This window comes from Lissotriton helveticus, chromosome 9 (assembly GCF_964261635.1).
Source record: "Lissotriton helveticus chromosome 9, aLisHel1.1, whole genome shotgun sequence".
NCBI classification, from domain to species: domain Eukaryota; kingdom Metazoa; phylum Chordata; class Amphibia; order Caudata; family Salamandridae; genus Lissotriton; species Lissotriton helveticus.
The window spans coordinates 427,282,001-427,306,858 of NC_136070.1; the positions used below are offsets into that span (position 1 = coordinate 427,282,001).

The window sequence follows — 24,858 nt, forward strand, 5'->3', positions numbered from 1 at the left end:
CCCCCACTGCTGTCCACGGTGTGGGGGGGAAGAGACTGGTTTCCTCTGCATTCTGTTCCTGCCCCCGCATCCGTGAGTACTGGACGGAGGTTTGCCAGGCTCTGCGCAGAGTCACCAGTCTCCCGGTACCTGGGGAGGCCCTGCCCTGCTTAGTGGGGTTCCGCAGATGCTCCAAGACACAGAAGGCACAGCAGAAATTCCTTGACTTGGCGCTTTTGTTAGCAATACGAGCGCTGACGATGAGGTGGAAGTCCCCCAGGGCGCATGGGGTACCCCTGTGTCAAGCAAAGGTGCTGAAATGGGGGCGGGCGGAGGGAGTGGCACTTAGAAGAGAGGAGGACCGAGGGCAGAGGAAGTATCCATATCACAGGAATGGGAGGTCATGCTGGTAATGCTGGAGGAACTGGATTTCGTCCCGACACAGGGGGAAGGGACATAATAAACATCCATGACACCGGGACCCCTCGGGAGAGATCGGTTAGTCCCCAAGGAAGCACACGCACTGTCTATAGTTGTCACAAGCCATGAGACGGTAATGGACAGGGTCGGTTGCCATTCCCTTACCACCAGGGGGGAGGGAGGGTAGTGACTGGGTGGGTGGCTAGTGGTGGGAGAGGGGGTTTTCTGGGGAATTGTTTTTTAAAAATGTTTACATTGTATACTCGCCTGCTTCCTATTTCGCGTACGGATAATGTTGAGGGAGAGTATGGATCCGAACTCTTGTGTCACATTGGTATTGGGAATAGAGACTCAGACTGTCTACTGGACGTTGCATCGCTTGTAACCCCCGATGTTATTATATGTCCTAGTGAAAGCTGGACTGGGGAGAAAACGGGAAAATGGCTGACATTGATATGTATTTGTATATCACTGTATGCATATGTGTTGAGCAGCTGAGAATAAAGTGTTTTTAAAAAACGACCTTCCGTTTGATGGCAGCCTGTTGTTCCATGCCCCGGCCGACTCTGCCATCCAAAGGCTCTTGACTGGGCTCCGTCCTCCTCCTCCTCCTCCTCCTCCTCCGCCTTATCCTCCTCCGTCCCCTCCTCAGTGACTCCTGGGTTGGACTGATTCTGGCCCTTTTTAGGCCAGTTGTTGTGGCTGTGGAGTGGATTTTCTGGCCATTTGGGTCCTTTCTTGGGACTTTGGCATTGTTGGCTGCCGGACGGCCCTTTTGTTGATTGTGTGTGCGTTCTGTCAGAGTTGTTGCACAGACTTGGCCCTGAGATTAGGCCTACTGCTTTGCTTGGGGTGTTTGTCAAACCTTCTGCGGGTGTGTTTTTTGCCCCATGACTCTTTTGTTTTTCCTTTGCTGGGAGGTTCTTCCAAAGAGGGTTCCCATATCTTGGGACTTAACGTACCCTATGCTAGGGGGTTCTGGTCGCCTTCGGGTGCATGTTCTCCTTGGCGTTTATGTAGGTTGCTTTTGCTTCCTGAGGTCTTGTGCGCGGCCACTTGAAGTGGTGTGCCTGGGCATCTCCTCCTCTCCCTGCTCTTGTCCTGTGGTCTAGGATGATCCTTTGTTCTCCCTTGCCTGGCGCGCCTACTCGGCCTTCCTGGGGCCTCAGGCTCTTTTTCTTGCTTCTGGCGGCTTTTGACTGCAGGCGCTGTTCTGGCGGGCAGGCTGCTCTCCATCTGGAGTGGGTTCACCCTCTTTTCCTTGGACCCTCTAGGCATCATCTTCTTCCGCTTCCTGTCTTTGCATTGGGCGGAAGCTATGTTGCCTTGTGGGGGCGTGGGGTGCTTCGGCCTTCTTTTCCCTCCTACATCCCCTTGGGGTCGGTGGGGTTCTGCTTGTGGCGGTTCCCTTGGCCTGGCTGGGGCAAGGTTCTACCTGGTCCACAGATCTGGTCCCCTTTGTGGCCCTCTGTTCTGCATTGGCAGGTGGGGTCCTTTCCCAGGGGGCTATTGCTAGGGTATCTATTCTACGTGAAGGAATCTGTGGCTAGTAGTCTCTATCAGATGTACGAGTTACTTACCTTCGGTAACGATGTATCTGGTAGAGGTGATTCTAGCTGCAGATTCCTTCACGGCCCACCCATCCTCCCCTATTCTGTGAGGACCCTTGGGTTGGTCTTCAGTGCTCGCCTCCCTGTGGGGGGCTGTGTCTCCTGTGAGTGCATTTCTTGTTCTTGACTGGTGGCTCTGTCTGGGGGCGGTTCTTTCCTCCTTTCTTTGGAGGGTGAGATTCCGGAGCTCCGGTGCCCTACTGCTCTGGCTACTCCAGGTTTGTGGGGATTGCTTTCTATCCCTGTCCTCCCTCCCCTTCCTTCCCTCCATTGCTATCCTCGGATTAAGGGTCATCTGGCCTTGTATTGCCCTTGTCACTTGTGGGGGGTTGCCCTCTATGTTGGGGTGGCTTGGAAGTTTGTTGTCTTGCCTGTCTTGAAACTGACCCCATTCCTTGCTCAGGATGGGGGTGGTGGTTTTACTACATGTGCCAAGACTTTTACGCATGTTCTTTGCCTCCGGGGCACGGGGATGGGAGGCTGTCTATGTGCTGGCAGGGTGACTGCGCAGGGTTCTGCTTTTTCTTCTTTCCCTGCCCTTGGGTTCTGCGGTTTTGGCACTACTCTTATAGTGTCGTTAGTCACTGTTTCTTTCCAATTTTTCTGCTCTCCGCACACTGTTCCCATGCTTCCACAGTTTATCTGGTGGTTCCGCGTTGTGGTGAGGAAAAGTTATCCGAAGAAAACTGACGTAGGCGTGCCGGGGCAGGTCTTATGTGACCTCGCTGACATCACGTACACGGACGACGCCTGGGCGGAGTCGCGTGGTGTCGCCCTGCCCCCGGCGCGCAGGGATGCTGTGGCAAAAAAGTTTCCAGATCCAGTCTCACGCCTGGGGATAATTCTAGGTGAAGGAATTTGCAGCTAGAATCGTCTCTACCAGATACATCGTTACTGAGGGGAACGACCTTTACAACGCAACTTTTACGACAAAGTACCATCACAACGCAACTTTTACCCCGCAGGTGCCATTACAACGCATGGTATTACAACGTAGGTGCGTTTACAACTTCTGCCATTACAACGTAAGTATAGGTAAGGTAAGTATTTAATTTTAGTTTTTTTTATATAAATTAATGTATTTAAAATAATTATAAAATTTTTAATACATTTAATATTTTTTTAAATTATAATTTAATTTTTTTAAATTATAATGTAATTTTTTTAATTAATTTTTAATTTTTTTATTACATTTATTTTAGAATAGTAATTTAAACCCCTACACTATCCAACACTTACCCTACTATTACTCCCCCCTTGAGTTAGAATAGTAATTTTTACCCCTACACCATCCTACACTTACCCTACTATTACACCCCCCCGGAGTTAGAATAGTAATTTTTACCCCTACACTATCCAACACTTACCCTACTATTACACCCCCCCGGAGTTAGAATAGTAATTTTTACCCCTACACTATCCAACACTTACCCTATATTATACCTCCCTGGAGTTAGAATAGTAATTATTACCCCTACACTATCCAGCACTTACCCTACTATTACATACCAGAGGAGTTAAAATTATTAATTAAAAAATATATTTAAAAATTAATGACAATTTATTGAATAATATTTTTAATTTAATTAATATTTAAAAAAGTAAATACTTACCTATACTTACGTTGTAATGGCATGCGTTGTAAAAGCACCTACGTTGTAATGCCATGCGTTGTAATTGAATGCGTTGTAATGGCACCTGCGGGGTAAAAGTTGCGTTGTGATGGCATGCGTTGTGAATGCATGCGTTGTAACGTCATACATCCATTACTGAAGGTAAGTAACTCGTACTTCTGATAGATACATCTGCCAGTGGATTCCTCACCTTGTGAATATCCCCTGCGCAGCAGCCAATCGGAAACTTTTGTAGCTCTCCACGCCGGCGAGGTCATGGACCACGTCACAGAGGGGTACGACTCCGCACGCGACCCCGCTGACGTCACTGGATCCATAATAGGGCCTCGTCGGCGTGATGACGTCAGTTCCCTTTTTTCCGCGCCGTCGACACCAACGGTTTTTTGGGACTCTCCGTAGTTACTTTGTAATTCCTAGTATTCTCGTCTGTTCTTCTTGTTTCCTTTCTAAAATGTCGGGAAGAAAGTCTGGTTTCAAGCCCTGTAGAAGAGTGCGGGAAGCAAATATCAATTACTGACCCGCTGAGTAACAGAACAAATTACCAGTACTGCAAACTTACTCACGGGCAAAGCAACATCATATAGTGAAGCAAAACACCATATTGACAAGACTACTTTTTCTGTCTGAATTAAATCTTTGTTTATACTTTTTCCAAAAACACATTTTCAATTTTTATATCATATCACCACATATAATACACAAATAAATTAATTTTTTGAATGAAACATGTACATTACAAAATTAGACATATACATTAGCAATATCCTTTCATAACTTCCACACACACATTCACCCAGACTCACTAGAGCCACTCATACTTGTTATTTACACACTATACATTTTAGTCAACTGTTTTGACAATGATTAATAATTTTTGATCAGAAGCAACCTTGGACAAAATTATAATTTTTAAAACATTTGGTGCTTTTTTGTAAAGAACTCCTAAGGTCGCAAAAAGGCTGGTCTACGCGTTTCGAACACCCTTATTTGGGGGTGCTCTCGTCAGGACCACATATCTGAAAAGACATACGGAAGATGTTTTAGGGTCAAGGCTTAAAGCACCTAATTGTATTCGCATAAACGCCACACACTGTTCTTACCTCTGCCTTCTGACAGAACGAAATGAAAGGAGAAGTCTGCAAATACTCAAAAGGAGGGCGGGCTAAGTATTGCCATTCTCAACATGAACTAGTTTTAAAGCAACTGCCAATAGTAAAGCCGTAACCGTCGCTTAACAGTGCAATAATTCATACTTACACTCGTGAATTCTTGTAAACTGTCTTCACTGGGATGTGTTGAATTATTAAAATTGGACCTGCAGCGTGGAGGAATTGAGGGCAAAATGTCAGAAGCCACTAATCTCAAAGGTTCGATACGAAAAGGGAATGCATTGCCGGGGGCTTACTTGTGTTTGGTGATAGTACTTTGTTTCTCTTTCTGTTCCGGCTCGTGAATTCAATTATCTCTAAAGGACGGAGAGTTCAGAGAATAATGTTAGGATGCCAGATCGTATATGTCTCGATGTTTGCCGAAATTAATGGACTGAGCCTGCATTTGTCTTACCGTATAGGTCGGCGTGCGAGTCCTCTATTTTCCGTCTCAGTCGCTTTGTTTTCCGGCGGGTTTCCGGTATTCAGATGGCTGAGCATTGCCGACGTATAACTGCGGCGACCACTCCTAGGACTTCTGGGAATTGTAGTTTCAGAGCACAATCTTGTATTTACCGAAATACTTGTGAGCTCTTGTTTATTGTAGTTTACTGCATCTGTGGTCCATATATACATCAGATTTGTAGTGAATGATTGGAAATGAGCTGGCAATGCTGTTGTTAAAAGATTTTTCAGTGTGGTAGCAAAACCTATTCTATTGGCATTGTTATGGAGAGTATGGTAAATTTTTGGCAACACAAACTTTTTTTAATGGACACTGTCACAAGCACTTATGATAACCTATATATTTCTGAAATCTCATTGAGGCTAAATTTGATGGCCTCAATGAGATTTCAGAAATATATAGGTTATCATAAGTGCTTGTGACAGTGTCCATTAAAAAAAGTTTGTGTTGCCAAAAATTTCCCATACTCTCCATAACAATGCCAATAGAATAGGTTTTGCTACCACACTGAAAAATCTTTTAACAGCATTGCCAGCTCATTTCCAATCATTCACTACAAATCTGATGTATATATGGACCACAGATGCAGTAAACTACAATAAACAAGAGCTCACAAGTATTTCGGCAAATACAAGATTGTACTCTGAAACTACAATTCCCAGAAGTCCTAGGAGTGGTCGCCGCAGTTATACGTCGGCAATGCTCCCACCATCTGAATACCGGCTACCCGCCGGAAAACAAAGCGACTGAGACGGAAAATAGAGGACTCGCACGCCGACCTATACGGTAAGACAAATGCAGGCTCAGTCCATTAATTTCGGCAAACATCGAGACATATACGATCTGGCATCCTAACATTATTCTCTGAACTCTCCGTCCTTTAGAGATAATTGAATTCACGAGCCGGAACCGAAAGAGAAACGAAGTACTATCACCAAACACAAGTAAGCCCCCGGCAATGCATTCCCTTTTCGTATCGAACCTTTGAGATTAGTGGCTTCTGACATTTTGCCCTCAATTCCTCCACGCTGCAGGTCCAATTTAAATAATTCAACACATCCCAGTGAAGACAGTTTACAAGAATTCACGAGTTGTAAGTATGAACGATTGCAATGTTAAGCGACGGTTACGGCTTTACTATTGGCAGTTGCTTTAAAACTAGTTCATGTTGAGAATGGCAATACTTAGCCCGCCCTCCTTTTGATTATTTGCAGACTTCTCCTTTCATTTCGTTCTGTCAGAAGGCAGAGGTAAGAACAGTGTGTGGCATTTATGCGAATACAATTAGGTGCTTTAATTAAAAACCACTTGGATGCTAATGACAAGGGTAACTCGTCATGGAGTTTCCATTGATTTCAATGGAATTTACATGGACTCCAGGGACATGCCATAGCATCCAAGTGGTTAAGCCTTGACCCTAAAACATCTTCCGTATGTCTTTTCAGATATGTGGTCCTGACAAGAGCACCCCCTAATAAGGGTGTTCGAAACGTGTAGACCAGCCTTTTTGCGACCTTAGGAGTTCTTTACAAAAAAGCACCAAATGTTTTAAAAATTATAATTTTGTCCAAGGTTGCTTCTGATCAAAGATTATTAATCATTGTCAAAACAGTTGACAAAAATGTATATTGTGTAAATAACAAGTATGAGTGGCTCTAGTGAGTCTGGGTGAATGTGTGTGTGGAAGTTATGAAAGGATATTGCGAATGTATATGCCTAATTTTGTAATGTACATGTTTCATTCAAAAAATTGATTTATTTGTGTATTATATGTGGTGATATGATATAAAAATTGAAAATGTGTTTTTTGGAAAAAGTATAAACATAAAGATTTAATTCAGACAGAAAAAGTAGTCTTGTCAATATGGTGTTTTGCTTCACTATATGATGTTGATTTGCCCTTGAGTAAGTTTGCAGTACTGGTAATTTGTTCTGTTACTCAGCTTAGTGAGGTTTGACCTTACTGCATTGAGCCCAAACCCTCGTCTTGGTTTCATATTTACTGACCCGCATCAGGACTGTGTTTGGTGCTTGTCTTCCGATCACGACGTCGAAGAATGTGCGTGGTGTAGGAAGATGAACCCGAAGGCATTGAAAGAAAGGGAGGCGAAATTGTTTATGGCCAAGATGAAGAAAAAAGAAAAGAAGGCGAGTAAAAGAAAATCGAGGTCGAGGTCTCCATCCGAATTCAGGTTGGGTTCGAAGTCGGCTTCGGGGCATTCGAAGTCGCAGAGGCATAAGAAGAAGCATTCTTCGAGGCGCCACTCTGATAAAGAATCGGCGTCAAAGTCATCTTCTCCTCGGCGTCACAGAGATGACGTCGGTCCTTTGCCTTCGAATCCGGCTTCACCAGTGAAGGTTGTAACTTCTGAAGTCGAGGTCTCTCGATCTCCGACGCCGGCTCCCTCGGATTCAGTTCACTCTCCGAATCTTGATGAGGTTGAGCCAGAGCATGAGGATCAGGAGCAGCCTGAGGAGGTTCCTTTATCGGCGCCGGCTGGCCCGACTCCAGGAGCACCGGCTTCAGAGACGACGCCGTGTAATTATCCTCCATTCCCAGCTCCAGGTCAGGACCCATCACATTACCTTAACGCAATGTATGGCGTCTTTACGAGGGCGTTGTACCCATCCGGTGCACCTGCGGGTCCCATGGGTCCTTTTGCATTTAATTTGGGTGTTCCCCAAACTTATGCCCAGGCTCCGTTTATGCCCTTTATGCCAGCGACACCGTCCCAGAACTTTCCGGCGCCGAGAGCCCCTACGCCGTATTGAGAATCTCCAACGCCGTACCGAGATTCTCCGGCGCCGTCTGGTCGTCATCGTTTGGAGTCTGTGGCGCCGTCGGATCCGCGTTCGACGCCGAGGCCGACTGAGTCGGTTGTGGAGCCTTCGACTCCAGCCCCCAGGATCCGATCCAGGAGGGAAGCCCAGAGGGCTCTAGAGGAGGAACGCTAGCGGCAAGAGATGGAGGAAGGTGAACTTCCTGAATCTGAGGACTATTTTGCGGAAATAAAGGACGCAAGTGGCCTTGATGTCTCACCTGAGTGGGATTTTTCTCCTGGCCCGGATGCTCCCTCTAAGGATGCAGCTCCCTATCATATGGTGGTGAGAAAAGCTGCGGAGTTACTGGACATTACTCTGCCTACCACAGAGTTTAAATCCAATCTTCTAACTGAAGTGTTGCATTCTCCCTCATCTGTGTCTGAACCTCTTTTACCATTTAATGAGGCAATTTTGGAGCAAGTGTTGGAGGTTTGGAAGAAGCCTTTATCTGCTCCTGCGGTCTCCAGGACTGTGGCACGGAGGTGTAGGGTGGCACCTGAAGATCCAGAATTTCTGTCGGCTCATCCTTCGCCTGAGAGCCTAGTAGTTCAGGCGGCTTGTTCAAAGAAGTCTTCAGGGGCTTTTTCTCAGGTTCCGGCTGACAGAGATTCAAAGCGCATTGACCAGTCTGCCAAAAAGGTATTCTCATCTGCAAGCATGGCGTTGAAATCTACAAATGCTACTTGCTTGATAGGAAGATAAATCCATGCCTTGATGGATTCTTCTAAGCAGTTGCTGCCAAAACTGTCTGATGAAGATAAACATTTTCAAGAGGTTTTGGATGACACCCAGGCTGCAGCTCGTCAAGTCACCCAGAGTGGCCTAGTTACAGCTGACTCAGTGGCAAGGATAATGGGCTCTGCAGTAGCTACGAGAAGGGGGGCTTGGTTGAAGTCTTCAGACTTTTCTTCTGATGTGCAGGCTACTCTATTGGACTTACCATTTGATGGAACTGGACTCTTTGGTAAGAAGGCGGATACCACTCTTGAGAGATTCAAAGATTGCAAGGCCACAGCAAGATCTCTTGGCTTACAGACTCAATCTAGAGGATCTTTCAGAAGGTATAGAGGATTTGGAAAGTCGTCCTTTCGTCCGCAAGGACAGCCTCGACAGCAGCAGCAAAATACGCTGTACAAGTCCTATAGGGGAAAAAGCAGAGGTCGTCCTCGAGGTCGTCAACCCTCCTCCTCCTCTTCTTCTACCTCGCCCCTATCACCGCAGCAAAGCAGCCCTAGATTCCCCATTCTCAATCATATTGGTCCTGTGGGGAGTCGGCTTACCCATTTTCTGCGGGATTGGGAATCTGTCACTACAGACCAATGGGTTCTCAATCTTGTGGCAAATGGGTATGCTCTTCCCTTTTGGGAATTTCCTCCAAATTACCCTCCTTGCTAAGGGGCTTGCTCAGAAGAACATCTCCGTCTCCTACAGGAGGAAGTTCTGACCTTTTTAAAGAAAGGCGCGATAGAGGTGGTTCCAGAGCAGGAAAGGGGTCAGCGATGCTACTCCCGGTATTTCCTGATTCCCAAGAAGGATGGCAGATTGCGTCCAATCCTGGATCTCAGGATCTGGAATCTTTATCTGAAACAAGAAAAGTTCAAGATGCTCACCCTTGCGCAGGTTCTTCAAGCGCTGTTGGAAGAGGACTGGATGGTGACGCTCGACTTGCAGGACGCGTATTTTTATATTCCGATCCTTAGAGTCGCACAGGAAGTATCTCCGTTTCACGGTGGGTTTGCAGCACTACCAGTTTGCGGTCCTTCCGTTTGGAATTACTACTGCACCTCGAGTCTTTACCAAGGTGATGGCGTTGATGGCAGCACATCTCAGAAGGTCGGGGATTCCGGTTTTCCCCTATCTGGACGAATGACTGATCAAAGCAGAGTCTCCAGAGAAGGTGCTACATCATCTGCAAGAGACAACTCAGTTGTTGTACAGGTTGGGTTTTATGATAAATGTACCCAAGTCTCACCTGGTGCCCTCCCAGCGCATAGGTGCGGTACTGGACACATCTGTATGTCGTGCTTTCCCTCCTCCTCAAAGGATTCCCGACATACAAGAAATGATTCCCTTATTTTACAATGGAGCGGTTGTCCCAGTCCTGAAGGTCCTTCGCCTGCTTGGTCTGTTTGCTTCCTGTATTCTCCTGGTCAACCATGCACGCTGGCACATGAGGGCACTCCAGTGGTGCCTCCGCAAGCAGTGGTATCAGCACAACGGGGATCTCAGGGAGTCTGTGAGGATCTCCAGAGAAACTGCAGTGGATCTGTCTTGGTGGAGCGTGGAGGGCAATCTGTCTCAAGGAAAGCCCTTTCATCTGTCTCCATCGGTTGCCACGGTGATAACGGATGCATCCACTCTGTGGTGGGGTGCTCATCTGGGGGATCTGGAGATCAAGGGTCTTTGGTCTCCGGAGGAAAGGTTGCTTCCCATCAACCTTCTGGAGTTAAGAGCGATTCGTTTGGCACTCAAGGCCTTCCTCCCTTCCCTTCGCGGTCTGTCAGTTCAGGTTCTGACGGACAACACGACGGCGATGTGGTATATCAACAAGCAGGGAGGAGTGGGGTCGCATCTTCTCTGCAGGGAAGCTCTGCGTCTCTGATCCTAGGTTCAGGACCACCAGATTTGTCTGGTGGCAAATCATCTGGCCGGAGTTCTGAACGTTCGTGCAGACAGTCTCAGTCGGCAGATCACGAGTGGAGGCTTCATCCGAAGGTGGTTCATCACGTCTTTCGGATGTGGGGGAACTCCTCGGGTGGACCTGTTCGCCACTCACAAGAACGCCCACTGCCTGTCGTTCTGCAGCCTCCAGTATCTGATGCAGGAAGCCTTGGGGGACGCGTTTCAGTTGATTTGGGACTCACAACTCCTTTATGCGTTTCCTCCCATACCCTTGATTCCTCAAGTTCTGAGGAAGATTCCCCAAGACAGAGCCCAAGTAATATTGATTGCTCCGGATTGGCCAAGAAGGGTGTGGTACACCGATCTTCTCCACCTCTCCTCGTGCCCGCCGCTCCGTCTCCCTCTCAGGGCAGATCTCCTCTCTCAGATGGAGGGGCAGGTTCTACACTCCCACCTCCAGGCCTTACACCTTCATACCTGGAGATTGAACGGGGCAACCTAAATTCTTTTTCTCTCCCACACGATGTGGTGGATGTCATATCGGCCAGGCGTGACTCCACCAAGTCGATCTATTCCTATAGATGGTCCAAATTTGTATCCTGGTGTGGAGAGAAGTCTATTGACCCCTTGAGGGCTCGTTTGTCCAACATTCTTCATTTTCCTCTTTCTTTGGCCCAGCAGGGTTTTGCTGTGGCGACTGTAAGAGGCTATTTGTCAGCCTTGTCGGCATTCCTTTGTTTACCGGACCAGCCGTCTTTATTTAAGTCACCTATTGTTTTACGTTTTATCAAAGGTCTTACCAACAAATTCCCACCAACTCCATTTATCATACCTCAATGGGACTTGAATCTTGTCTTGACTTACTTGATGGGTTCACCCTTTGAACCCTTACATAAGTGTCCCATGAGACTTCTGTCTTTCAAGACTGTTTTTCTTGTAGCAATTACCTCGGCAAGGAGGGTAAGTGAGCTTCAAGCTCTAAGTTCGAAACCCCCATTCCTGACCATTTATGCTGATAGAATGGTACTTGGGACCAGGGCTGCTTTTCTGCCTAAGGTGGTAACTCCTTTCCATCTGGGGCAGTCCATTACCCTCCCTACCTTTTATCCTCCCCCTCATCCTTCCAAGGAGGAGGAGCGGCTTCACCATCTAGACTCTAAGAGGGCGGTGAGTTTCTACCTCGATAGGACTAAAGACTATCGTGTGGACGACCAGCTTTTCGTTGGATTTGCTGGCTGTAAGAGGAAAAGCGGTGCAGAAGCGCACTGTCGAGATGGATAATCCTGTGTATAAAGATCTGCTACGCCCTTGCTGGTAAGGAACCTCCTGAGGGTATAAGGGCTCACTCTACTAGAGCAAAGTCATCAACGTCTGCTTTATCTAGGGGTGTACCTGTTGAGGATATTTGTAGAGCCGCAACTTGGGCCTCCCTCCACACTTTCGCGAAGGATTACTGCTTGGATTCCGAGGTGAGGAGGGATGGCCACTTTGCGCGCTCTGTCCTCCAAGATTTCTTGGTATAGCAGAGTGGACACCCTCCTACGGGAGTGGGGACTGCTGTGGGATTCTATACACAAGGTGAAGAATCCACTGGTAGATGTATCTATCAGAAGAACAAGTTACTTATCTTCGGTAACGCTTTGTTCGAGGCATATGGGCTGCAGATGGTACAGTTATGAATAGATCGCCATCTGGTGTTGGGCTCGGATGATTGCACTTGTTTTTCTCTTGGAGAAGTCTTTGTCATCACGAGATCGATGACTCCTCCTTTGGGTGTTAGTGCGCATGGGCATCGGCTCCATCCTTAGATTGTTTTTTTCCGCCATCGGGTTCGGATGAGGATCGAAGCGCTCCGGATCGACTTCGACAAAAAGTTATATTCGGCGCGTATTCCCTTTCCAATTCGACGGTATTGTTATCGAACGCGACTACACTTCCATTTCGACGCGTTTCGACGTCAACAACAAGATGTCTAACTGCTACGTCGACGAGACCAGGAGGCCCATCTCGACGTAGTCCAGCCCGGAGTCCATGGAAAGGACTCCATTCAAAAAATGTCCAACGTGTGGTGCTAAGTTTCCACACAAGGACCTACACAAGGTGTGCAACCTCTGCTTGTCCCCTGAACACGAATCCAGGGACTGTGAAGCCTGTGCGGCATTCTCTTCCAAGTCGACGATTAGAAACCGTCGAGCCCGAAGACACGAGGTATCGAGAATGCAGTCACAGGCAATCCCGGAGCTGTTCGAGGACCAGCACTCCGAAGAGGAGGAGGAAGAAGAGGAGGACGAGGCGGGGTCACAAGCGGACGAATCCGACGTCGAAGAAATGGACGTTCATCAAACCGTGAGTGACGACGTCCCTTTACCAAAGAACCGACCCCGCACGGTGTCGACCCCGCCTCCGAGCCCGGTCAGACAACCGAAAAAAGTTTCAGACGCCCTGCCTTCGGGCCCGGCAACGAAACCGAAACACTGTCTCCCACCATGGTGGATCCGAAAAGCGGCCCACTTCGACATCGACACCGAAGCTCCATACAAAGGAAAGCTCGAAGTCGAAACATTCCATGTCGAAACCGAAACATGCTTCGACGTCGAAGACATCCTCGACACCGAAAATATCGGATTCGAATAAACTTTCGGTGCCGAAAACACAAATGGACAGTCAGAAGAAAAAGCACCTTTCGGAACCAAAAACTTCGGTACCGACACAGGAGCATCAAACCGATCCCAAACAAAAGACTTTGTTTATTGATCCACAAACTGGCAAGGTAGTGACAGAACTACCTAAAAAGAGGAAGAATGAACAGTTGGACGACAAAACTCCTCCTCCTAAGAAGAGAACAATGGGGACGAATACAACTCCTCCCCTTTCTCCACAACCTAGAGACACACCCTCTTCTCCTCTTCCTCACACTATGGCAACTACTCCTTTTACACCACGCCCATCTACACCTATAACAGATGTAGAAAGCGACACAGGAGAGGGAGAACATCCTAGGGATGATGAAGACACGGTCCAGATAATGATAACGACCCTGAACTGTATCCCTCAAAACCTTCACCACCTGATGATAATACAGGTTTTGCACAACTAATTAATAGGGCAGCAAAATACCACAAGGTAGAACTACATGCAGAACCTCAAATAGAGGATTTCCTGTTAGAAACACTACCTGCTGCACAAAGAACATCGGGAACACTACCAATGCTTAAGGGTCTCCTCAATCACACATCAGAAATATTCAAAGACCCGGTGAGGGCTAGGGTATTAAACCCAAGAATTGATAAAAAAATATAAGGCAGCTCCAAAAGACCCAATATTTATCAAGGGGCAAATTCCTCTGGACTCACTAGTGGTCACAAACGCTCGTAAGAGAGCAATCTCTTTAACTACAGGATAAGCTCCGCCTCCTGACAAAGAGTCTAAGCTAATAGATGCCTCCGGCAAGAGAGTAGCATCCCAAGCGGCAAACAGCTGGCGCATAGCTAATACGCAAGCGCTACTTGCACGGTATGACAGAGCTCATTATGATAAATTAGAAAAACTCATCATGCATCTCCCTAAAGAACATCAAAAGAAGGCAGATCAACTCATACAAGAGGGAAAGATAATAACTAATACTTCCATTAAGTGCGCCCTAGACGCAGCAGACACTGCAGCAAGATCCATAAACACAAGCATCATGCTAAGAAGACATGCATGGCTCAGAGTTTCAGGGTTCAAACAAGAGGTACAAACATCATTATTGAACCAACCTTTTGATGAGAAAACACTTTTCGGCTCAGGGACAGATGAGGCCTTAGAAAAGATGAAAAAAGATACAGAAACGGCTAAATCAATGGGAGCATTGCAACAGCCAACCCAAAGAGGTTCCTTTCGTAGGTCCACCTATAGAGAAGGATCCAAAAATACAGGTACAAGCCAGCAACCAACCTCTTTTACACCGACATCACCCAGAGGTAATTCTAGAGGCAGTTACAGAGGTAACAACAACAAGGGAAGAGGTCGCGGAAACAACAACAACCGCAACTCTCCAACCCCAAAGCAGTGACTTCATACAACTCCCCCCAGACCATATAACACCGGTCGGGGACGCCTATCACAGTTCCTACCTGTCTGGGAAAACATCGCATCAGACAGGTGGGTGAGACAAATTATCCAACATGGTTATTGCCTGGAACTCACAGCTACCCCACCAAACATCCCCCCCAAACAGCGTCCAATGAGACAAGACCACCTAACACTGTTAAAACAAGAAGTACTATCCCTACTAGAAAAGCATGCCATAGAGAAGGTTCCACAACACCAACAAGGAACAGGAGTATACTCCCTATACTTCCTAATCCCCAAAAAAGACGGGTCTCTAAGGCCAATACTAGACCTCAGACCTCTCAATGCATACATAAATTCGGAACATTTCCACATGGTCACGCTCCAACAAGTACTTCCTTTACTGAAAAAAGGGGACTTTCTTTCTACACTGGATCTAAAAGACGCTTACTTTCATATCCCTATTCACAAAGCCCACAGGAAATACCTCAGGTTTGTGGTAGAAGGACAACATTACCAATTCAAAGTCCTTCCATTTGGGGTCACAACGGCACCAAGAGTGTTCACAAAATGCCTAGCAGTGGTTGCAGCTCACCTAAGAAGACAACAAATACATGTCTTCCCTTACTTGAACGACTGGCTAATAAAGGCCAAGTCACAAGAAGAATGTCTTCAGAACACACAAAAGACAATTCAGCTGCTGCACCAGCTAGGGTTTACGGTGAACTACACAAAGTCACACCTGCAACCAAGCAAGGTTCAACAATATCTAGGGGCTACTATAGACCCGGAAAAAGCCAAAGTATACCCCAATCCAGTCAGGATCCAAACAATGCTTAGTCATTCAAAAATTTCAACCACAACACTCACTAACAGCGCGAGTGTTCATGCAGCTATTAGGGATGATGTCATCCTGCATACTGCTAATACTATATGCCAAACTACAAATGCGTCTGCTGCAAGAATGCTTAGCGTCACAGTGGAATCAGGCTCAAGGACAGATTACAGATCTGGTGTTTTAGACGACCGCACACACCGCTCTCTGAAGTGGTGGAACACAACAAACATTGCCAAGGGGCGGTCGTTCCTAGAGCCAATTCCACAGGTGATAATAACAGCGGATGCATCGCTCACTGGATGGGGAGCGCATATGGAGAAATATACAGTACAGGGAAGATGGAATGTGCAGGAAAAAAGACTGCACATCAATCATCTAGAACCTACTAGCAGTGTTTCTAGCATTGAAAGCCTTTCAAATGCACGTTATCACCAAAGCAGTCCTGATCAGAACAGACAACATGACAGCAATGTATTATATTCAAAAACAGGGGGGGGGACGCACTCTCTCCAACTATCCAGACTAGCGCAGGAAATCTGGAGAGGGGCCATTCCTCAAAACATCTATCTATTAGCCGAACACCTACCAGGAGTTCAAAATCAGATAGCAGACATCTTAAGCAGACAGTCAGAACAAATACACGAATGGGAACTGCACCACCAAATACTGCAGCCATTCTTCCAAAGATGGGGACAACCAGAGATAGATCTCTTTGCCACTCATCAGAACGCAAAATGCCAAAGCTTCGCATCCAGGTACCCACACCACCTGTCGCAGGGCAATGCGTTATGGATAAATTGGTCCAACAAATTTGCATACGCTTTTCCCCCTCTCCCACTAATCCCATTAGTGGTCCGAAAGCTGCAACAACACTCAATGACCATGAGACTAGTAGCACCCACATGGGCACGACAGCCGTGGTTCACCACGCTCCTGCAACTCTCACAGGTGCCACACCAAAAGCTAAGAATTTTACCCATGCACCTTACACAGAACCATGGAGAAATAATGCACCCAGATCCCAAGCAACTGAACCTAGCGATCTGGCTCCTGAAATCCTAGAATTTGGATACTTAGATCTACCCCCAAACTGTATGGAGATCATTAAGCAGGCGAGACGTCCCACCACCAGAGCATGCTACGCAGCGAAGTGGAAAAGGTTTGCTGTATACTGTACCAGTAATAACATCAACCCTCTGGACGTATCTGTTGTAAATATCTTTATTCGGCAATTTGATCACCATAAAAGCATACATATACATAACATTTTAATTCACCGGTAAAACTTTAAAAAATACAGATAAAAAGGAAGAAATACTCCGCAGTCAATAATTTACTACAGGCTGTTCAAGCATCAGGCCGTCGGTCCCCCCATGTGCAATTTCAGTAGACGGGAGCGCGTCACCCACGCACTGCCCAGAAATGTTGCCACCCCGCAAATCATGGAGGAGGAAGAAGAGTCAGTAGAGAGTATACGTAATGCCTGGCTATGGCACCTCAGCCCCAATTCCCTACACACAGGTTTCAGCCAGAATTTCCGCGCCACTTTGTATGCGGGGCAGGCAAAGAATAGGTGGGCCACAGATTCCTTTGGAGCTGCACATCCAGGGCATGAATACTGGGCGGCACCAGAGTTAGACCACCTCGCCGTGAAGTCATGCACCGGAAGCGTCCCATATCTCAATTTTAGATATAGCGCTCGATCTAAAGGTTTGGTTATCAGGTCAAGGAAGGGTTCCAGTTTTTTTACCCATTTGAATAACAGAAATTGGTCCGTGAGTGAACCCCCATCCAAGACCCTCAGTGCAATACTCTGAACCCAATCCCAATATAACTTTTTAATCACTTCCTTGGGTGGCGGCGTTTGTGACTCCCAAGCATCCCTTAGACCCAGGTTAAGAACCAGGTCTCTCAATTTCTTCAGCCATCCTATTTTTCCCCCCGTGTCCAGCAAAAGAAGATCGTCCAACCCTTCAGCATATTTTGCGAGCTCCTCAGTTCTTCTTAAACGAGTCCAAAAGAGCAATGGGCGTAACCTTACCAAGTCCTTTAGAGATCTTCTGCCCAGATCTAATCTCAGGGGGATCAGCGGGGTGGAAGCAGGAAGGGCCACCACCTTCCTTAAGAAATTATTTTCCGCTGACGATAGATCTGAGACTTTTTCAAACCCCCAGAGTTCGGAGCCATATAGTGCCGACGGGAGAATCTGGCCCTCATAAATCGCCATAGCAGGGGAGACTGGTTTGCTGCTTGACTCACGGAGCTCTCTGAGTCACCCCGGATGCTCTTTGGTGACTGAGTAACATTTTGGCCAAGTGGTCCTTCCATGTCATTCGACTATTTATCCGGACACCAAGATAATCAAATGAGTTGACCATCTCCAGGGGCGCACCATTAAGCAAGAAGTTATTTTTAAATCTTTTAGATGGGGAGAATGCCATCAGTTTAGTTTTCGAGGTGTTGATGATTAAGCCTCGGTTGGTACAAAAAGAACTAAACCGGTTCAAGAGTTTTTGCAGTCCCACTGGGGATTTGGAGATCAGTAAGGTGTCGTCGGCGAAGAGTAGAGTCGGAACTCTTTCCCCCGCCAGGGATGGGGCATCCGTCTCCTCCCCTTTCAGATGGTCCACCACTCCATTCACGAATAGGGAGAAAAGGGTCGGAGCCATAACACAGCCCTGGCGTACTCCTCTCCTCACAGGGACCCTATCTGTTAACTGTCCCTGGGATCCCCATCTGACCCTCGCATAATTCCCCTCATGGAGCTTTACGATCAGACTCAGGAGCCTACTGGGAAATCCCATCTCACCTAAGATCTCCCATAGTTTTGCCCGAGGGACCAGGTCAAAAGCCGTTTTGAGATCTATGAAGGCCAAGTATAAACTGCCTTTCTTGATGGTAACTGCCTTCCAATAGATGACAAAAAAGCGAAAGACCTGGTCCATCGTGCCTACCTTCCTTCTAAAGCCAGCTTGAAGATGGGAGAGAATGCTGGCTTCCTCCATCCAATCGCCTACCCTTGAGATGATGACCCTGCCGACCACTTTCTGAATTATATCTATCAAACTGATAGGTCTATAGTTCGCAGGATCATCTCTAGCCCCCTTCTTGAAAACGGTTACCACCTCTGCCCCCTTCCATGAGTCTGGCACCTGATGACCCCTAGTTATCAAATTCATAATTGTGGCAATTAGCTTGGCCCAAGCCTGCGGCTCTGCGATCAACAGGTCCCCAGGGATCCCGTCCGGCCCGGCCGCCTTCTTTGGGATTAGATGTTTAATCGCCGTCACTACCTCGGTGGTCGAAAATTCGGGGGCATCCACCCCTAAGATATCCCCAGCTCCAAAACTAGTTACCCCGGGGCTGATTAGTTCATCATTACCTCCATATAGGGATGAAAAATGATTAAACCATTGCTGGCTGGTTATGTGTGCTGCTAATGGTTGCATTTTCCTCTGCCTTGTTCTATTAATCAGATCCCAAAAAAGATTCGGGTTCCTTCTGTTCACGGCGTTGGCTAGGTCCTGCCAATGCTGTTCCTCCCACTCGCGTTTAGCCAGCGATAGTACTTTTAGGTATTCCTTCCTGGCCGCTCTAACCAGCAAAGGATCCCCAGAAAGCAGGGCTTTTGTCAGATTTTTCCTTTTGCCCTTACACTGATCTGTATACCAGGGTTTTTTAGAAGTGGGAGGTGTAATCAGTTTCCTGTGACTTTTACCATTCGAGATAAAGAATTGGCTGACATGATCTATTGTAGCCTTATAAGCTGAGTCGAGGGAAGAGTGCGGCGACGTACTAATCTCATTTTCACAGACCCAGGCTTCCAGATCAGAGGACAGGCCCTCTACCAGGGATTTAATTGCCCCTAGGTCATCCTCCTTCAGGTTAGCCTTATCCCATTTCAATCTACGATTGTTGTTATATGGGATAATCTCTTTAGTTGTTTTTAGTGGGGCATTCACCCTACTATCTTTAAGGATGCCCCAATTAAACTTGCAACACAGGGGATTATGGTCACTATCCTGACTTGGTAGCACTTCCATGTCAATAAGGTCTGCCCAAAAACAAACATCCATTAGGATGTAGTCAATTCGGGATGGCCCAGTAAGTCTGTTGAAGGTCAGTGCACCTGCCTGGTCAGATATAGTCCTGCCATTAAGGGCTCTTAACTTGTGGTCCCTAGTTAATGCATTAATTTGAATTGCCCTAGCTGACCATTTCCTAATGGGGGGCAGGGATAGAGTTGGGATGGACCAGTTTGAATCTTCATCTTCAATACCCAGGGGGTCGTCCCCGAGGAGAGGTTCAAACGTACAATTGAAGTCTCCCCCACGATAATTTTTGCAGATAAAGGGCAGTTAGCTAGGGCAGAGTCCAGAGCTGTTAAAGTTAAGGAGGCGATGTCCCCTGATGACCCTCTGGCATAAACATTAAAGAGGTCTAGCCTACCACTCTCCGCATTCCCTCTAGAAGAGAGGTGGAGTATGTCCCTACACTCCAAGTTGTGGTGTGTTACCGCCCAGTCCAGCTCTATTTTAATCCAAACCATGAGGCCACCCGCTGGTCTACCCTTTCCTTTACTTACTGCAGGTAAAAAGTGGGTGTTATACCCTGATTTATATAAGGGTAATAGGCTCCAGGTTTCCTGAAATAGGCACACATCGAACCTCTCAATGAACGTGTGCCACTCTGGTAGATCTAACTTCCTTTTTAACCCCGCAACATTCCAAGATAGGAGGTTTATTACCCGCCGACCCTTGGGCATTATGGTGTGTTCCCCCTTATTCGCACCCTCATTGTCCACCATGGTCATACAGTAGTCCCCGTCTTGGGCCAAGGGAGTAGGGTTTACAGGACAACTAGAAGTGCTGGCCATAGACTCGACTATCATGGGAGCCTCAGTAATGTTATTAGTAATGGCAATTTGTACTAGAGGTGGACTAACTTGCCCTGCATCTATACTGCCACGAAGACGTGGGGCCTCCCCCCCCAAGATGTTCACATATCACCCCCATGGGCACTAAACTTCAATCGCAATTTTCCAGCCCTGAGAGCTGCGAAAACCGATTGTAGGTGTCCAGGGGAGTGAAGGGTCTTAGATGTTCCATCCTGCTGTCATGGTTCAACCTGTGTCTATAAGGCACCGTAGACCAGGCGGAGTGCTGTTCAGGCACCGGAGCAAAATGTTGGCCATACTGGGGATAATTGTTGCTGTATGGCACGGTGAGGGGTGGCCTGTATGTTTGAAACTTAATTGGATATTTGGGAGGAATAGCCTCAGTCCTGGGATAGAAATAAGTTAGGGCCCGAGGGATAATGCAAGTTTCCCCGTTTCCAGGTGGCCAGTTTAAGATATAGTCTGATGCTCTGGGGTCTCTGAAGTTGACCACCACTAGGTCTCCCTCTATATCTTTAATTCTACTCCCCAGCCAGTTAAGCCGTCTGACGTGCACTATATCCCCATCTATATTGGGCGCTATCGGCCTGTAAGTCCTCAACCAATGGATAATTTTATTTTTGAGATCTGCGTATCCCTCCTTCTTGTTTTCTGCTAACGGGGGGACCCCAGTCAAAACTACCACATAGGGCACTGCTTCTGGGGGAATCTCCACTTGTGGCACCTTTTTCATTGGTATTCTATTAAAGCTACCTACCCCATGGTCGTTCTGGTTGTTTTTACTTGACGGGGCCTTTAGGCCTGGTTTTTTTGGGTCACCACCCTTTTCAATTACAGGTGCATTTAACTGTTTTGGAGGCAATGGGTTTTGAGAGGGGATATCAACCCTACCCTGTTGTTGCGTGGTATTTTTGGCCGCCTGAGCTGATACAGTTGGATTTTTTGGAACGGTGGTAGAAGGGGGCCTGGCTATAGGTGTAGGGTGTTCCACCCCATTCCCATTCCCCTGAGTTTTAGTCATAGTAACCATGCTAGATATGGCAGTTTCCAGTATGGTCAGTCTGATTTCCACCTTTTTAATGGACTCATTAATAGGTAATAGGAGTGATCTCAGCAAAAACTCCAAATTCCCTATTAATGTTAGGGGAGGGGGAGTAGCTGGTACTGTGGCTCCAGCATTGCTGACAGGAACCACAGCCTGTGCAACTGCTTCTAGTGAACTATTTACAAGTGGTGGAACTACTGCTGGTGTAGACTCCGACTCCTCTGCTAGGGTAATCTTAGTTGTATTGAGGGTTTTTGCCCCTTTACCAAATTCAGTATGCGAGATTTTAGCTTTACCTGGTGCCACCCTTAGTTTCCTCCTTTTTTTTACTAGGTGGCGGGCAATGAATCTGGACAGCAACTAAATGCTTAGGTTTCTGTTTCCTAGGCTTGGTTATGGCAGTGATGCGGCTAGGACTAGGGGTAGGAGAAACAGTTATAATGTTATCCGAGGGCAAGCAAGGTGTGGATACAAAATCACGAAACAAAAGAGGAACGCCTTCCTGACTAGCATTATCCCCACTCAAATCTACAGAGCCTTCCTCCCGGGTCACAACAATCAGGGAGCTGTCGCTAAGGGGTGTGTGTTTCATGCTATCAATTGAGCGGCGCCGCTCGGTCCTACGCTCGGCTAAAATAGAGTCCTTTTCACCCTCACTCTGAACCTTGGAGAAATAATTGTCCAATGACCCATTGCGTAACCTTCCTTTTTTTCCAGGGGTTTCCTCTTCTGTAGACATATTCGACGTGGCAGGGCACAGGCTACTGAACAGCAGATATTAGGGGGTGGGCCCAGCCCAGCCTACTCTGGCCTACGAGGGCCTCAGAGGGCCCGCCCTTTGCCCGGGCTTCGCCCCGAGCTACGTCCCGCGCGCGTCCCGCTGCGCGAGACAAGTAGACTGATTATAACCTCCTAGACGAGGGGGCCGGAGCCGCTGCGGGAAGAGGCTTCAGATGTTGGAGTGCCTCGCAGTCCCGCAGCGGTGTGGGCGGAGGGCGGGTCCTGGTGCAAACGATGGCAGCTCGGGGCCAAGAGCCGCGTCCCAAGGCAAAACAGCAAACAAGGTCACAGCGCCTCGGCAGCAGAAGCCGAGGCAGGAGAAACGACCCTCAGCACAGGTCAGCCCACGTTGTAAAGATGAGTAGCTGGACGTATCAACAAAAGATATTATTTGCTATTTACTACACTTACAGCAATGTAATCTTGCGTACACATCTATCAGAGTACATCTAGCAGCTATATCAGCGTACCTACAAAACAGGCAACACCTATCCCTGTTTAGAGTGCCAGCAATCAAAGCCTTCATGGAAGGCCTTAAAAGAGTCATTCCACCAAGATTACCACCTTCCCCGGTCTGGAACCTCAACATAGTACTCACTAGACTAATGGGACCACCTTTCGAACCTATGCATAGGTGTGAAATACAATTCCTTACATGGAAGGTGGCCTTCCTTATAGCCATTACCTCCCTCAGGAGAGTAAGCGAATTACAGGCATTGACAATACAAGAACCATTCCTACAGTTACACCGGAATAAAGTGGTTCTTAGAACAAACCCAAAGTTCTTGCCTAAAGTAATTTCAGCATTTCACATCAATCAACCAGTGGAACTACCAGTCTTTTTCCCAAAACCACAGACGGTAGCAGAAAGGGCCCTACATACACTAGATGTCAAAAGGGCAATATTGTACTACATAGAAAGGACACAAAATTTCAGGAAAACTAAACTATTTGTAGCGTTTTCCCCAACACATAAGGGCAATCCTATCTCTAAAGCGGGCATTGCCAGATGGATCGTAAGATGTATACAAATATGTTACATAAAACCAAAGAGAACATTAGCTGTTCCTCCTAGAGCTCATTCTACACGTAAGCTAGGAGCATCTATGGCATTCTTAGGAAACATTCCCCTAGATGACATATGCAGAGCAGCAACTTGGTCGACACCACATACCTTCACAAAACACTACTGTGTTGATGTGCAGGCTACACAACAAGCCAGAGTGGGCCAAGCTGTATTAAAAACTTTATTTCAAACGGTTGCGACAGACACGGGTGACCACCGCTAGGGAGGTAACTGCTGTATAATCTATTCATAAATGTACCATCTGCAGCCCATATGCCTTGAACGGAATATGCTACTTACCAGTATGCATCTGTTCTTGGCATAGAGGGCTGCAGAGTGGTACATGCCCTCCCTGCCTCCCCGGAAACCTGTGTCTGTCCCAACATTATCTTATTTAGATACACTTACATGGGCATCTCTTTCTGTATTCTATTACACTACTCCATCTAACCCTACTATGGCAAAACAATCTAAGGATGGAGCCGATGCCCATGCGCACTAACACCCAAAGGAGGAGTCATCGATCTCGTGACGACAAAGACTTCTCCAAGAGAAAAACAAGTGCAATCATCCGAGCCCAACACCAGATGGCGATCTATTCATAAATGTACCACTCTGCAGCCCTCTATGCCAAGAACAGATGCATACTGGTAAGTAGCATATTCCTTCTGGTAGATACAGTATCTGCCTGTGGATTTCTCACTTACCCACCCGCCTCCCAGTTGTCCACTCTTCTATTCCTGCTAAGTGTATATTTGTTTATAAATTTTAAATAGATATATTTATATGTTCATGCATATTGCATTGGTTTCACACTGTGTGTGCTGTTTTAAATACTGTGTTCTATGTATACTATTACTGTTATGTCGGTCCGTCCGTGTGCCTCGGGGGCACGCAAAAAAGGGCGTAACTGACGTCATCACGCCGACGAGGGCCTATTATGGATCCAGTGACGTCAGCGGGGTCGCGAGTGGAGTCGTACCCTCTGTGACGTCGTCCATGACCTCGCCGGCGTGGAGGGCTACAAACGTTTCCGATTGGCTGCTGCGCAGGGGATATTCACAAGGTGAGGAATCCACAGGCCGATACTGTATCTACCAGAAAAAGCAAGCGTTACCGAAGGTAAGTAACTTGTTCATTAGGGATATAGGAACTACACTACACTAGTTTTATGCACCAATGGTCAGTATCTTGCATGGCTCAGCGTTACTGGCGCGAAAAGTCTTGTAAAGAACTGACTTCAGCGCGCATGGATGGCACCTAAGTGGTCCCGGTGATGTCATCTCGGAGCCGCAGGACGCAACCTACTGATGCGCAGGGGTACTGGTAAGCAAAACTTTGCGGATCCAGTCTGACGCGCGGATCCAGTCTGACGCCTGGGGATATTCTAAGGTAAGGAATCAATCACTAACTAATGTCCCTTACAGATATATCGTTACACAAGTAGTAACTTGTGCGATGTGAGGCAAATTTTACG

At 47.2% G+C, this 24,858-nt stretch overlaps 1 protein-coding gene across 3 annotated transcripts in view; it reads left to right on the forward strand.

Moving 5' to 3' along the window:
* RCOR1 (REST corepressor 1) overlaps nt 1-24,858 on the forward strand; it is a 523,596-nt gene that overhangs the window by 406,909 nt on the left and 91,829 nt on the right. The window lies entirely within an intron of this gene.